The sequence below is a fragment of the Suncus etruscus genome, chromosome 10 (assembly GCF_024139225.1).
Source record: "Suncus etruscus isolate mSunEtr1 chromosome 10, mSunEtr1.pri.cur, whole genome shotgun sequence".
NCBI lineage: Eukaryota > Metazoa > Chordata > Mammalia > Eulipotyphla > Soricidae > Suncus > Suncus etruscus.
In genome coordinates this window covers 20,755,730-20,770,333 of record NC_064857.1, presented here as the reverse complement: position 1 = coordinate 20,770,333, position 14,604 = coordinate 20,755,730, and the positions used below count along the sequence as shown (strand labels likewise).

Genomic DNA, 14,604 nt, shown 5'->3' with positions numbered 1-14,604 from the left:
AAATTGCCAGTTGTGGACCAAAGACCAAAATAAATAAACACTAAATAAACAGAATAAAATGTTTTCTTTTAAAACTGAGTATCAGATTGAGAAATTCAAGAGCCAGATTTATTTATCAGAAAACAGCATCTTATTTTACTGCAAGTTTTCATTTTGATTGAAGGTATTATAATCAACAATCACTTGAAATGCATTTTTTTTCATTCTAAAAATAAATTGGTGGGTCTGGGGAGATAGCACAGTGGTAGGGTATTTGCCTTTCATGCAACCAAATGGTTGTTTGAATTCTGGCATCCCATATAGTGCTTCGTGCCTGCCAGGAGTAATTTCTGAGCACAAAGCCAGGAGTTACCCCTGAATGCTGCCAGGTGTGACCCAAAAAACAAAATAAATAAATCATAAAATTAAATTTGTAATTAAATTGAGATGGACATATTACTGGTTCTGAGTCCTGAATATATTTTATATATTTCTTTTGCCACTCATTGAAAAGTTATATACAATTGTAAGGTCCTGGTGCTCCCAACAGTATGGCACCTAATAGCACTGTATTCTCTAGCCTTGGCATTGAAATACTGTTTGGCTTAGAAATACTGTCAATATCTCTGCAGGCATCTTGAAATCTGCTTTGGTAATCTCTTACCCAAGTGAACCATCCTAAAATTACATTGTATATTTAAATTTTAATGTTAATTCTGCAAATACTTTTTTTTACTTTTTAATTCATAAAATATTCTCACCTTATGTTTTACTTCTAATATAATTCAAGAATTTAGTCAATGTGGCAAAACAAGTTTTACTATAGTCTATGAGTTGGTTATTATGATGATTGAAATTTAGTATTGATTAAATGATACCTGTTGAGACCAGATGGTACTGTGAGATTCCCTCTTAATTTAGAAATTATAGGAATATTTGTACTTGATATATGTATGTATGTATTACTTGCAAATATATTTGGATTTTTGTTAATATGCTAGATTTTGCTCTGGGAAGACTTCAGTACTTTCCACACTCACGTGCCATAGTTGTGATTACAATAATTAGTTTAGTTTTTTTTTGCTACAGTTAAAAACTTTTCTCTTTGACCATGAATATAGATTATTTTAAACATATCAGAGTATATATACATATATATTTGCACACATATAAAGATCTGTTATTTGTTTTCTTGCTTCTGTAATTGAATTTGCCCCACAAATTACCTATTTTCCAAATCCTGACACTAAGATTTAACCTCAATCAAAAGGTAAGTTAATCATTTTCTGCTACCAACAGTGACCCATCCTAATTTCACCAGTAACATTAAAAGCGTCTTCCTCCCAGTCCCCCAGGGTAAATAACTTGTACGCATTTTCACTTTCCTTTTCTATTTTCTTCACTGTTTCTAATCCATCACTAAGCCTTGACATTTTTGTTGCTCTTGTTGTTATTGTTGCTCTATTATTTTTCTTGATCCTTCCTTTCCAATGGAACCATCAATATTGGATTTCAAGTGCCCAGGGTCTTATCTGCATGACTGTGCTAGGGACCTCGCATTTCCTCCAAGGTTTCTTCCACTGTATTTAATTTAACTGTAAAATAACTTGACTCTGGTTATTTATTTTTTTTCATCAAAGTAATTTGCTTATCCCTGATGATTCTAAAAAATAACCATTTTATACTTACTTTCAGAGGTATACTGTCAACTGTAATCTCTAGCTTACCTTCTTGCTCTTAAGACTTTCTGCACTTGTCAAGTTAAATATGTATTTCTTTTCTATGGTTACCCATTTCACCTCTCACTGTCATATCAGATTGAGCCTATGTGTCTTCCTGTATTTCAGACTCTCAAATCTTCATTTTAACTCTTCAATATGGTAATGGTTAGGTTTTAAAAAAGTATATGGTTAATAGATTTAATTGTTAAATTTTCAGAAAATATTGCATACATTGTTCAGTTTATTAAGCTATATTGATACTAATATATTTTGGGGGGAAGAGCACAAACATAATTTGTCAGGATGACAAATTATGCAGCTGAGTTTCCCACATTTGGGAAATCAGAAGGGTCAGCACATCTGGAGTGCAATGGATAAGCCTCACCCTGGGAAAACCACCTTTGTGATCATGGTTTCTCTCCTGCCAGTTAAGTACGATACTAGGTATTTCAAATTGACAAAAACTAATAGAAAAGGCATTTGAAGAGTGTCTGGGGTGAGGTTTTCTGGGCAAAGATTCAGATAGACTTCTGTTTTCAGGTATTTTATAAAACTTGTTTGGCATGGGGGAGAGGGACAAAGGATTGAATTAATCTCATAATATTTTTGTTTGTTTCACTTCAGAATTGTTCTTTAAGAGTCATTCAGATAAAGACCCTACACTTTTTTTTTATTTAGGGGGGGGGGGTTTGGGCCACACTCGGCGGTGCTCAGGGGTCACTCCTGGCTGTCTGCTCAGAAATAGCTCCTGGAAGGCACGGGGGGACCATATGGGACACCAGGATTCGAACCAACCTGGATCGGCTGCTTGCAAGGCAAACGCCGCTGTACTATCTCTCCGGGCCCAGACCCTACAGTTTTAACGCTAAGCAGTTGTATAAGGAAGGATGAAGGTAACATCTAGGGAGTATACCACAACACACAGAAAAAGACAGTATCTGTGTTACATTATGTGATCATAGGAATAAAAGCTGCAGAGAAACAGGGGCATGTGTAGTATCTCAGCTGAGTAAGACTAAAGTCCCTTTCATATTTCTATGAATGAATAATTTATGCTACACATTTCCTATAAAAATTGATAGAGAAGATCAGCTAACAGTTATAAATCACTTATAATTATTACTTCTGGCATTTTATCATTTCTACATTTTTATATTAAGCAAACTGATTATTTGTCCTCCTTAAAAAAAGTATTGTTAATGTTATGTTTAACTTATTCATAAAAATATCAATGTAGCCAAAGAGATAGCACAGTGGTAGGGTGTTTGCCTTGCATGTAGCCAAACAGGATGGATGGTGGTTCAATTCCTGGCATTCCATATGGTCCCCTGTGCCTGCCAGGAGCGATTTCTGAGTGCAGAGTCAGTAGTAACACCTGTGCACTGCTGGGTGTGACCAGCAGTACCAAAAAAAACCAAACAAAAAAAATTCAAAATATATAATATTTATGATATGTATTTACCTGTAACAACTATATAATACCCAGTGTAGCAGGTGGTCCCATGCTTGGACCAAGCATAACTAGGGGAAATGGGGTTGTCCTGTTAAGGGGCTGACCAGCAGAGCCACACCCATATTTGATAGGGACTCATGTTATTTTATATGGAAGGCATGTGCCTTTAACCACCAAGATATAAGAACATTAAAATAATAGGCAAGGTAATTTAAACTTCAATAGTTCTTTTTTTTTTTTTACTTTTATAACCTTTTTTTAGATGTGAAAAAACAGAAAAATAATATTTTCTGCTTTCTGTCAAACTCAAACAGGCACAAGTCAGAGTAAATGAGATATAACTATTGGGGTCATTTAAGATATGACTTAGAAATAGCTTCAAGCTCCAAAGTGATTTTGAGTTTTAAGTTATTTGGTCAAAATAACCAAAATTTACCCTTTCAACAGAAGATAGTTACAGAATCATGCTGCTCACCAAAAATTCACTAAAACTCAACTATCTTATGTGCATGTTTCAGAAGAAACAATTTCAAACTACAAGTGAAAATTCCAAGAATGATTCAACTAGTAATAGAGTTTTCAAAGCCGAATATGTTTGAAAATTCTACTTAAATCGTGGTTCAACATTAGGATTTTATGTTAATAATATGTTAACATTTTGTGAAAACTATTGAGTAATGATAATGTTTTTAAAAATTGTAATAAAAACATCTTTCTTGGTATTTGGGGGGTTTTGCCTACTTTTAAAATATTATTTTAGGAGCTGAAGAGATAGCACAGGGGTAGGGCATATGCCTTGCACACAGCCACCCAGGATGGATGGTGGTTCAATCCCGAGAGACTGCCAGGTGTAATTTTTGAACACAGAACAGGAGTAACACCTGAGGACCGCCAGGTGTGACCTCAAAACAAACAAACAAAAATATCATAGAGGTACTTATCTAGAAAAATATTTTGTTATTCACTGTTATTCCCTTTATTTATTCAGAAGGTACATTAATTTTTTATATTGATTTTTGTTTAAAATATGTTGGTCATTAACCCGAGCTTATCAACCTGAAAACCTGTCATCTTAAGACACTTCTTTTTATTCTGTTGACAAAGTCTAGAGTATTCATCATTTCAGGTCTCAGAAATCAATCTTAAAATATTTTTTTCTGAATAGAGCAAAACAAATAAGTAGGCCAAATAAGTTTCAGAATCTATAGAGAAAAATGCAGCATAAAAAACTCTGAAAGTTGGGCCCGGAGAGATAGCACAGAGGCGTTTGCCTTGCAAGCAGCCGATCCAGGACCTAAGGTGGTTGGTTCGAATCCCGGTGTCCCATATGTTCCCCCGTGCCTGCCAGGAGCTATTTCTGAGCAGACAGCCAGGAGTAACCCCTGAGCACCGCCAGGTGTGGCCCAGAAACAAAAAAACCCAAACAAAACAAAACAAAACAAAACAAACTCTGAAAGTTAAATAAAAGCATCCAAATTAGGTACTCCTTTATTCTAAAATTTTCTTCCATTACTTCGTAGGTATTCTGCACTTCTTTACCAAAAACAAGTATTCAAAAAGGATGTTCATGAATCTAGGTAGAAATGTGAAACACCTGTTTAGTCAGTCAGGTAAAGACAACATTTCAGCATGTATGTGCTATAAGTTAATGAAGTTATATAATGTTTCAAAGTAATTTATATTCTCTCTTAAACACTCATTCAGAATTTTATATATATATGCATATATGTATATATATTGTTTTGCTTTTTGGCCACACCCAGTGACATTCAGGAATTACTCCTGGCTATGCACTCAGAAATCACTCCTGGATTGGGGGACCATATCGGACACCAGGGGATCAAACCACAGTCCATTCTAGATCAGCTGTGCACAAGGCAAACGCCCTACTGCTGCAACACTGATCCAGCCCTAGGATTGTATCTATTTTTAAACTTTTAATCTTGAAGCCTAAGTTCAGCTTTAACAATATTTTATGTTTATGAATACTTTATTATCTACAATTTTAGCTTCGTTGTGAACTTCAAAAAGGAACAGTTTTAATTATTGTTCAATACTCAATATTCATGCATTAGTGTCTCTCTCACTTCTAACATTACATTGCTCTTTGTCCCCTGATTATAATAGCAATATAATTATGACAGTAACTAAAATATAATTATAATAGTAAGTTGGCCTTTAATTTATTGTACCTAATTGAGAGATAGGGTCTCAAGAAATATTATCTGCTGACCAAACAAATACACCAATTTTCCAAGATATAAAAATACAACGGGGATGTGTATACAGTCATAGTAAGGTGATTTTTCTCTGTGATATGTGGATTCAGGTGTGTAGAAAGTGAGGCTTTAGTTATATTGTGATTGAATTATGATGTAAGGATAATGCTGTGGTCTAAGTTATATCATTAGAGTATTAAAATCAATAGCTTAGTTAGTAATATATTTTTAAATAGAGATGACGGACATTATTCCTGAACTACATATGGAAATGTATGGTAAAGAAGAATAAAATACAACTTATATTTGGGTCTTGACAAATTTGATGAATAATAGTGGTGAATGATGAGATGTGAAAGACTTTAAAATAGGTTTCTTGAATGGAGATCCAGAACTTTGTTTTGTTCTGAACTTTATTTTTTATAGGAGACACATGCAGAGTTTTAGGCAAGGGAAACTGTCACAAGATTGTTCAATCTGGTTATTTAAGTTCTGAGTATTTGGTGCTGAGACATTAATAGTGCTTGAAGCCACTAGGGCTATTCCCAAGGATGCTGGAGGTATATGGCATCTCTCTCTCTCTCTCTCCTCTCTCTCTCTCTCTCTCTCTCTCTCTCTCTCTCTCTCTCTCTCTCTCTCTCTCCCTCTTTGCCTAACTGTCTGTCTCCTTCTCCCCTGTTTTGGTTTGTTTTGGGGAAAAACCTGGTGATGCTCAGGGGTTATTTATGGCTCTGTGCTCGGGTATAACTCCTGGCAGGGCTTAGGAACCATATGAGATTCTGGGCTCAACCCCTAGTTGGCTTTATCAAAGGGAAGTGGCAAATCCTCTTATTATGGCTCTAGCCCCATGGTATATGCTTTTCGATTTGAGTTATCTCTCTGGTATTTAACTGTATAAATCTTGAGATACCAACTAAATAGTCAAGAAATAAAAATCAGATAGATGATTTAGTATATGAATCTAATAAGGTGTGATATACTTTTTTTTAGAGTTGACTAAATAAATATACAAAGTTAAAAAATTGCTATTCAGGGGGCTGGTGCAGTGGTGCAGCAGTAGGATATTTGCCTTGCACATGGCTGACCTATGATGTACCACAGTTCAATTCCCCCACATCCCATATGGTCCCACAAAGGCAATTTCTGAGTGCATATCCAGGAGTAACCCCTAAGTGTAACCGGGTGTGGCCCCAAAACAAAACAAAACAAAATAAACAAAAAATTGCTATTCAAGCTGTTAGGGAGATAATTTGTAAATCAGGGGATCAATAACTTGTATAATCATGGATCTTAGCCCCATTCCTGTCATTACATGCCCCCCCCCTGAGAATCAACGGGTCTGATTATGATGACAGACATGTTACTGCTTCTAATTAACTAGCCTCTTCAAAAAAAAATATCACTAGCAGTGAACCTTAGACCATCTTAGTACTGAAGTTAGATTTTCTCCAAAACAAATAAGTTCTAGACACATTTCAAATTATATGAGCCATGAAAAATTTGAGAATCATTTGATATATTTCTCCTGCTTGGGAGTTTTGTGTTTCGTTTGTTCAATTTTGTGTTATACTCAGTTGTGTTCAGAATTTATTCTTGGCTCTGTACCTAGAGATAACTTCTGGAGGTGCTTAATGGAAATTTTATGGTTCCAGGGATTTAATACAAATTAGATTTGTGCAAGGTGGGCAACTATCTCCTGTTTTATCTCTCCACTTATTCTATGAAGTCTTAGAACTAATAAGAAAAAAACATAATATTTTACAAGAACTTGATATTTCTCATCAAACCCAATTCGTCTAAAGAACATAACAGCATGAAAATGATAGAAAAGCTATGATAATGATAGTAAATATTTTAATAAGATTAAATAGGTGTAATTTATGGCAATAAATAAGAAGAAAAAATCAAACAAAACCACACACATGAATATTGTTTGTACTCAAATCAGAGCACAAAAAAACATCTAGAGTACTATTTTAAAGTTCTGGATTATTTAAAGTCATGGTATAAGGTGACATTATTTGAGTAGATATTCAAGTTATGAAGGATATAGGATAAACCATGAAGCCCGGGTACTACCAAGATTTCAAAGGAGGTTAGCAGAAAAGAGAGGGAAATGAATTTTAGTTTCACTCTAGGAGAAAACCAGGAGGAATGACTGCCTTAATATCCAAAAGTTAATTTTTTTAACCTCAAAGTGGGTTTTATTAAGTATATTGGAAGCTATTACAATAGAAAATAAATAAATTACAGCTTTTATGGGGCAAGTTTTTGACTTCCAGGACTTTGGGAAATATGGTAAGGTAGGGGTGGGGGTGGTGGGATTTGGGCCACATTCATCCTAGTGATATCAACCCAAATGGCAGTATATTTAGAGCTATAGTCATATTATTTCTACAGAGGGCCACAGAGTTATGGTGAAACAGGGCCATTAGTGAAGGTAGAATTGTGGGTGATGGGTGTAGCAGGCATAACATTGGCAGGGCAATGACTTGACCCACTCTTTCCACTTGAGATTGATTATTTTCAGCTGCATGGCCAGTGTACTCATAACATTTTTCATGGCTTGTTTTACATCTTTTTCCGAAAAGAGTGAGCCTATGGAGCTGGTCAGATGCAGATATCACGACTTTTTTAATGATGACTTCATACTCAAATTTTGCCACATATAACATGGTTGCTGAAATAAAAATTATCTTCAAACTAGATTGCCTAATATATAATTGCCTAATAACAAATCCTAAATAAGTTGATCTAAAATGACTATTACTTATAATTTCATATTTCATTGATGCCTTGTGCTTATTTTTTTTCCCAAAAAAGTACTTTTCAGATTTAATTTAAATACATCTGGCTCTTGAAGACATATTTTTTTCAACTATTTATCATTGATATTTAGCGGCCTCATTTGTATAATAGCTACATCTACTTTTTCTGAATGCAAAGAATGATAAAGTTGTTAATTTCTTATATATATTTAAGCTAAAATTAGGAAAAGGTGAAGTCATGAAATTAGCTTTATCCTGAATGGATATTGAGAGTATTCTGATCCTAAGAAAATAGACAATGTAAATTTATTCTGTGATTAATATATTGGTGCTTTGAGAAAGCATTGAGGGATGCAGGGCTAGTTTTCTAGAATCATTTAAAAGTGCCTTAGATTTTATATATAATATATAAATATAATTGTTTTAAACAGTTAAACAGATGAAATTATGTGGATTCATTGGACTCAGCTGAAAAAATTGAAACAGTAGAGTCCAAGTTTCTGTAGACAGCAGCATACAAACTTTCATTTAGGACTTTATAAGATATAGATAACTTAAACCATTCTTTAAATCATTTAAAATGGTAATAAATAGCAAATGTATACAGACCAATCTTAAATGCTTGGAAACAAGTTTACATTGTTTTGTGTATGCTTTCTATATTGTCAAGAAAATTATATATTTATATGCCTTTTTATCATATCCATTAGTTTAAATATTACACGATTGCACAAATTAGACTGATAGATACATTCAGTTAAAAACCTGGAAGCAACTTTCTGACCTTAAAAAAACAAAACACAGATTATATAAACAGACAGGTCTAAGTTCAAATTCATGTTCAGTCACTGACTAAATAGGTGCTTTGAACACATAGTATAATTGTTTGTAATCTTGATTTTTATTGTCTAAAATGGTAATAATATTTTATTTATAGGATTAGCCTATATTTGTTACAAAATATCAACTAGTTTTCATACTTTTAAGCATGTTCAAGTAAATATTTTCTATTTAAAAACCAAAAATGTCAAGCTAACTAGAAAATAAATGGGAAGATATTCTGATATTGATATTAAGGTTTTTTCTTGTTATAAGTATATAAATACCAACAATCATTTATTTTATACCCTTGCTATAAAATTGTCCTTCAAAATAATTTGGAGTTAATTGACAATGTAACTTAAATTAAAAAATACTTAGACAATGCAAAATTTAGTTATTATATTCCATTTTTTGATGGATCAAAAGTTCATAAAAAATTTTGACATTCTAATTAAGGTCTCACTGGACTCTAAACCAATTTTAACCTGAAAAGTTGAACCTCATTATTAAAGTATCCTGTAGATAAATTGTTTATGTAGTTTTGAATGCTTGCTTATTTTTGAAGACCACATATTTATTTGTCCAAAATATGCAGCATACACTTTAACTCAAATATTCTACTCACTCTGTCATAACCCATATTTTGGTTCTCTCAGTCTCTTTAAGCCATACCCCCCTCTCTATCCACAATATGTCCAATGGAGTGTGAGTTTGTCTTTCAGTTTAGTTAGTTTCATCAAATAAGTTAATCAAAGACCTTGCAATATGCAAAATACTACATTAGTGTTAGGAATTCATCCCCATAGGAAATAATAATAATTTAAACATCAGTGTATATCTGAAGCTGCTTAATGTTCAAAACAAATGAAGAAACACAATGGACAACTAGCAACAAGAGCTTACTAAACCTGAAAATGACTTAATGACAGCTAGGAGTCACAATAATTTTCACAAATTTTCTCCTTGCTGTTCTCTTTATTTTTCTTTCTTTCTTTACATTTTTAATCATTTAATTCCCACTTACCTGGAAACAAATGTATTATGATCAACTTTGTCAACTATGTGATATATGCTCTTTACCCAAATTAAATTAAAAATAATCATTTTTATGAAAGAAAATAGAAAAGTTATGTGGGGACAGAGATAGCACAAGGGGTGATACACTTCCTTTATATGTGCCCGACCTAGATTTGAGCCTTGGCAACATGTGAGACAGAGAGAGAATGTGGTGATGGTGGTGGTGGGGGGGGTGTTAAAAGGACGATTTCTCTAAAGTTTACCAATAAAGACATAGTAATCTTTTTTTGTTTGTTTTGTTTTGTTTTGGAGCCACACCTAGTGATGCTCATGGGTTACTGCTGACTAGATGCTTCGAAATTGCTCCTGGCTCAGGGGACCATATGGGACGCCAGGGGAACAAACCATGGTCTGTCCTAGGCCAACCATGTGCAAGGCAAACACCCTACCACTTGTGCCACAGCTCCAGCCCCAAGACATAGTAGCTTTGAAAATGACATAGTAGTTTTGAAAATGACATAGTAGTCTTGGAAAATAGCTTAAGTAAAGTAAAAAAAAAAATTAATCCTATGCAATGCTGTGCTTATTTCTATTTTTCAATAACCCTTGGAAATTTTGGAAGTAGCTTCAGAAGAATTTAAATAATTTACTTAATTTTACACAATGTATGTATAATTGTTGTTTAAGAAACAACAAAACTCCATTCCACTACTTTCTGACACTAAAAGTACTATCTTGCTGTTCCTATTTTTTATTGTAAGACACTACTAAGACAAATAAGTTAAAATCAGAATGCTTGTTTATTTAATCGGTCATCAAGCAGGCCGGGCTGCAAAGGGTCAGATGTTAGTAATTTTAGACAACTAATATCCCTCTCTCTTATCACAGCCCTGACCCTGTTACAACCTCACTCCATGCTGATATATAGAGGCTCTGCATGGGCAAGATCTATCTTAATTCATTTTTGTGCCATTAAATATTCTAGAGTTGAATGGTTTATTTTAGTCTCTTACCAACACAGCTCTTCTTCAAAATAGGTGAAGGCTTGTACCCTTTCCTTGGTGACAAGAGAAGTGTGCATAAATAAAAAAAAATCTCACTAGATGCTATAAATAAAGAAATAATGGTTCTTATTTTTTTATAATGGATAAAGAATAAAATGTATCTCAGAAATGTAGGGAGTTTTTGTAATATTATGTATAATGAATGTTTTTAAACATGCTTAAATAGGATTATTATGACACGAATACTTCTACAATATTTATTTATGGTGTTATAAAGGAGAAATCTAGAACAACAATATTCAATTATCGCTAAAAAAACTCAAAGAATTTACCACAGTTCTCTTCACATAGTAGATGTTTCATAAAAATTTAGGCTACAAATTTCACTTGTAAAAAAAGCAAACAATGGTTCTATAGAAATATTATATACCTAAATGAGAAATTACTTATTTAATGTGCATCTATATTTTATCAACTATAATCTAAAGTATATAGCAAGTTTAATCTTTGTGATGAGTTAACAGGATCAGAAGAAGGATTTTGTTAGGAAATATGGTTGAGAAAAAAAATTCTCAGATTCATTTTCATAAAAAGGGGAATTATTGATAAACACATCTAAATTTGCAGATTGGTTATTTTCAGAGGTTATTTAGGGTCATAATTGTAAATCTCATTACCGTATTTGAAGGAGGTCTTTTTCATTATTATGGTGCTGAGGTCCATATCCCTGAAGCTAATTGCTAGGTAGAGCTGCAGAGTTCTAATTGTTTGCCATCAAAATAGCTGTGTAAGCTTGATTAACAGTGTTCAGCAACATTCATAATAGTCCAAGCCTGGCCCTGCATAAAATAGAAACTGGGAAAAAAATCAATAAGATTTAATAAGATCAGGAACAATCACTTACAATAGTACATCAATCACACAAAGTAATAGGTGCAGGATTTGATAGGGTCCTGAACTGCCTGAGAGATTCATAACCAGTACTCGTTAATGATTTGTTCATTTGCATTTTATCAATCCGGCTACAGCTGACAAGCAGAAGGAGCAAGGAAGAAATATGTTGACTTAAACTCATCAGCTTTGCAATTAAAAAAATAACATATAATAGCAAACGTCTTGTCACAAGGAAATCTGATGTTATTACAAAGATATGTGCAGTCCTTGACTCCTCCGGCGGTGCTACAGTTAGTCTTGCATAATAGCAAAGATGAGCGTGTCCCTTTGGTCACTAGGATGTTTCAAAGATTAGAAGAAACATACATATGAATATAAATTTCCCAGCCATCTCTCATAGACTTTGATTGTATAAGACTGTGCAAGGCAAAATGTGCATTTTTTCTTTTTTATCCTTTGAAATAAATGAAGCTGCTAGCTTTGCTTTAGGCATATCATCCCTCGCATGTTAGAACAATAATAATTAGATGGCTTTCCAATGATCAGAGCTTTTCATTACACTCTATTTCTGTTGATGTTATGGCTATTGAAATTATCATTGCTATATTTACCACCTAAATAATAACACATTTAAAAAGGAATTAAACAAGTAAGAAAAATTATATATACATGTATGATTTTAAATAATGGTAATCTTTAATGTGAGAATATCTATTTATCAACATAAAAATATAATGTAAAATAAGATCTAATTACATGAATTTGACATGGATTCCAGTCTAGAAAAGTTGACATGATTTTCTGTGAGCAAAATTCTGTGAGTAGTTGGCTTTAGAGCATATTGTCAGAAACAGCAAAGGTACCATCCAAATTATGGATTAATTAATATCTGTACAAAACCTCTGTAAATATATTGCTCAGAGAAACATATTTTTATTCAGATGTAGAGGTTTAATAGCTTTTATAGATAAAAGCTTTATCTTTATCTTTATATTTATACATATAATTTGTATGAGATTTACATAAATAATCATTTATTTTAATTAAAGTTTTAAAAAACGGTTAAAATAAAGTTTTTTCATCAAAATTCTGCATGTTGGATTTGGTTAAATGAAGAATTTTATCACTTTCCTCATATGTCAATTCATCAAGAGATTTGAATCAACTCCTATAGAAACAGTTCAGGACACTAAGTGCTTTGAATAGGTCGAGGAACCCAGATAAAGTACAATGCTCACATACCTTTTAAGCTTTTTCTAGAATATCTAGAAATTTGTTTGGGAAACTGAGGGGTATGGCAGAAACTTGGGGCCACACTCAGATATGTCGAGACCCCACTTCTGACGAGGTTCCATAGCACTCGGATCCTCTACATGCAAAGCATAAATTCAACTCTTGAGCTATATCTCTCACCCTTTGCAAATCTTCATTGACTTCCTCAATGTTTTCAAAATTGATATAATTTTGTTTATTTGTTTTAGTAGGCAGAGCACAGGAGACCTGGAATTCCTCCCTGTGATATTAAAAGGACTTTAATCCATGGGACCATTGATGAAGTGTTATTTGACTGGATAGTGTTGGAAGCCACCAGGACAATCTTGATAGTCCCAGTACCTCTTTTAAGGATAGAAACAGTAGTTCTGGATGGAGGACAATATGGTTCTAGAAAAGGACATGTAAATGACACACTACACTTGGCTATGTTTGCAAGTGCTCAAATACAAGTTGTTATTTTCCTTTTTAAAAAAAGAGTTATTAAACTGGGTAGGATTTCAAATTGAGCCAGAGATGGCTCAATAAACATACATACAAGAAGTATAGAAGAAATCCCAAAACCAAAAAAAAAATACTTTTGCAATCTGAAACACTTAAAAAATTACAGCACGGCCAGAGTGGTGGCACAAGTGGTAGGGTGTTTGCCTAGCATCCACAGACCTAAGATGGACTTCAATTTGATCCCTCTGTGTCCCATATGGTCCCCAAGCCAGAAGCAATTTCTGAGTGCATAGCCAGGAGTAACCCCAGAGCATCACTGGGTGTGACCCACTCCCTCCTAAAATAAGAAATTACAGCAGTTATTTTTTTTAAATTTTTATTTATTTATTTATTTATTTTTGCCATGCCCAGGGCTCTTACTCCTGGCTCTGTGCTTAAAGATTAATCCTGATAGGACTCAAAGAGCCATATGGGATACCAGGGATGAAACTGGGGTCAGCCACTTGTAAAGCAAGTACCTTAAATCCTCTAGTATATTTTCTGTTCCTGTTATTTGTTACTTAGACAAATAAGTGGAGGTCCCTAGGGAGACATGTCAAGTGGGGAAGCCAAAGAAGCAGTCTTGAGAGAAGGGTTATTTCTCTCTCTTTTTATCTCTCTGTCTCTGTCTTTGTCTCTGTCTCTCTCTAACCCAACTACCCTGGGTAGTTGGGTATATCTAGGACGGATAAAGTTTGAGGTGAGCCCCTGCACAGCAGGAACAATTCCTGCTACTCCCAATAGTCATCCTTCAAAATCACTCCTTTTTTTCTTGGTTCAGGGAGTCTGGAAGTCACTGATTCGGGCTGTAAGGAGGAATTTGTTCTTTGCAAGATAAGGAAAATTGGTAGGAGACCTTCTCCAGGCCTTTCAGGTCTTGGCCTCCCCTTACAGAAAATTTCAGGAGAGGCTGAGCAGTGGAGGACAACCAAATTGTATTAAGTGGTACTAAGGAAGGAATGCGAGAGGATA

At 34.0% G+C, this 14,604-nt stretch overlaps 1 non-coding gene across 1 annotated transcript; it reads right to left on the bottom strand.

Moving 5' to 3' along the window:
- Positions 1–1,973: 1,973 nt before the first annotated feature.
- LOC126021302 (U1 spliceosomal RNA) lies at positions 1,974–2,136 on the bottom strand. Its single transcript, XR_007499862.1, has one exon. It is a non-coding gene; the product is annotated as a U1 spliceosomal RNA (small nuclear RNA).
- Between the last annotated feature and the right edge of the window lie 12,468 nt (positions 2,137–14,604).